The sequence below is a fragment of the Corylus avellana genome, chromosome ca1 (genome assembly GCF_901000735.1).
Source record: "Corylus avellana chromosome ca1, CavTom2PMs-1.0".
Taxonomy (NCBI): Eukaryota; Viridiplantae; Streptophyta; class Magnoliopsida; order Fagales; family Betulaceae; genus Corylus; species Corylus avellana.
The window spans coordinates 37,847,005-37,849,835 of NC_081541.1; positions in this window are offsets into that span (position 1 = coordinate 37,847,005).

The window sequence follows — 2,831 nt, forward strand, 5'->3', positions numbered from 1 at the left end:
GGATATTTTAAGAATCGCAGGGGGTCTATTTTTGCGAAAAGACGAAAATGCGCTTCGTTTTGATGGTGGGGATAACGGGCGTGAGGGTTTTTTCGTCCGTGTAAAATCGGGCGGTAAAATGGGGTTGTACAGTTGTAAATCTTGAAAGGGTAAAAGTAAAAACCAGAAAAGGTAGTGAATTCCACAACAACCTTCTCTCTCTCTCTTTTTTTTTTTTTTTTTTTTTTTTTTTTTTTTCAATGAATTGGATAACAACGTTACAACTTACAAAGGGAGGGAAAATATAAGTTCTTAAAAATAAAAAAAAAGAAGCCAATTATAGTATTTATCTTCATTTATTTGAGCCAGCTGGGAGAGAATATTATGCATGTTTTCACGTGTTAAAAACATAACTCTACGTACACCGCTAAATACAACAAAATAAAATCCTAATCATAAAATAGTTTCTCTCCATTTGAAATCTATTCAACAAAAAACCTTAATAAAAATAAAAATAATAGTATCTTTCATCTCAAAAAGTTTATTGTTGAGCTCGCGATCTCATCAAATAATCTGTCTTCTTTGATTTTCTATTTTTATAAAGAGAAATGTTATATATCACATTTTTATCTCACGATATTAACGCAGCAATCCCAACAAACATTTACATTTTAACAATGACTAATCAAATAGCTTGTTGAGATTACCAAGTCAACATTGTGATATAATTGTAAATAAAAATGTTGTTTAATTACCTTACTCTTTTATAGATCTTTCTTTTTTTTTCTTCTCAAGTTATCAAACATAGCAACAAAAATATATATGGAGGTATTAAATTTCAAAATTGTACAATACAAATAAAATATATATATATATATATATATATATATATATATATATGGATCCAAATTAAGAAGGCCTAAGGCTCCAGCTTTGTATTTTTCGCCATTCAAAGTCTTCTTTGGTTGGAGAAAATTTCTTCTAACTTTGTCCTTATAATTAAAAAAAGCATGTACTTCTCAAACACGTCATTTTTAAAGAATATGTTGAAAAAATTTTCTTCAACTCAGTTTGGAAGAAAATTCTGTCCTTTAAATTCATAAAAAGCTATAAAATTTACGTTTGCATTTTTAAATAAAAAATAAGGAATAAAAATTGAGGAAAATACAACTACCTCCACAGAAGCATCTTCCAATTACCACAACAGTATTTTAATAATAGCAAGAAAAATCATGGAAAGAGAAGAATGTATTATATATGTATTTATTTATTTATTTATTGTGTTTCTCATGGAAGTCAAAAGTTGCAAAGGTATTTAAAAAAAAAAAATTAATTAAAAACAAAAATGCAAGGGTTAAAGACTACTTTAAAGCGGGAAAGCGTGGCCAAATAATATTCTACCCACTCTCATGCAAAGTCATGCCATTGTCACATCGCAAAGAAATAATTAAACACTCTCCTGCCCACTCATCTTTTCCAGACAAGATCTGGCAGCAAAGTGGCATAATTCCAACCATTTGTTGGAACACCGGGAGCAATTTAAAAAGTAAATGTAAAGAGTATTTATCGAATCTACCTGTCTCAACAAATAGGCGGGATATCCGAGACCTATTCGGCAGATGGATCATATAGGTTTTCTCATATTCGCTGCCCGGAATACAAGCAATTTGTACAGCAAAATTGTTATGATCTATATAGGAATAGGTGTAGACCTCAAGAGTCTTTGTGGAAAAATAAAAAAGGGGACAAGAAACAACAAACATCAGCAACACAAGAAGAAGTCTTAGATAACTATAGAATGGAATTTCAACAAATGGAAACACATAAACGTAGAAACTCAATTGCATGTTGGTAAAGGTTTTTAGATATACAGTGGCCTGTGCTAACATCTAAAAGACTAAACATTTGTCATTATCACTTTTCTTTGCTCCCTTTTGTAATCTAATTATATATATATATATATATATATATAATTGAGAGTTGCTTTTTGGTTTAAATATGGGTTCCTGAGTTATCTTCTGAATCAATAAAGTTTGTTCAGTTCATATTGATGGCAGGCACTTTTTTTTTTTTAAGGAACAATTATATAAAGGAAAAACAGAGGGCCTAGGTAAGTAATCAAAATTAGTACTAACAAGTTTCTTTCAAATGAACCATCTTGAAAATGCTCAAGCCATTTCTTGTCCACCAACTGTATTCCCTATGGATCTCCCAGAAGACAAGTATTTGAAGGTGCAATCCGTGGCAAAGTTCTATTTTTCTTCATATATCAACTGATATACCTATCGTCAACAAAACTCCCAACCAAAGAGGAAAAAACAAAACGGATTGCCTGGAATCTGAGTGCTGGGACATCCTTCAAGTATTAGGACCCAAGATCTAATAGGTCACACCTAAGAGATTGCAATGGTGGTTGGAGAAATTAAACAGACTCAAAATTATTTCATGATAAGTAAAAAAGAACCTATAGTGTGTTTATCTATACAACATCTGAACCTATGACTTGTCCTAACCTCAGCCCACCAATTTGCAACCATAGTAAAAACCTAAAACTGCATACACATGCACTCCCGTGCATGGATCCACATGCTCACCTATAAACCCAATCATTTAGCACCACCAAATCAAGGTACAATTTTACTCTGAGAATTCCCCTTTCTCTTGTAAATGCCCTAACATAGAGTGCCACAATCCACAGTACATAAGTAGAGAAATGCAAGCATATTTGGCCATCAAAAAGATTCCACGTTTTGTGTTCTATGTTTTATGGGCATCCAAGATATTAGGGTGGGAAGTCACATATTTACTGAGAATAATCTGTGGATTCATCAGGCATTCTCTTAAAATGATTA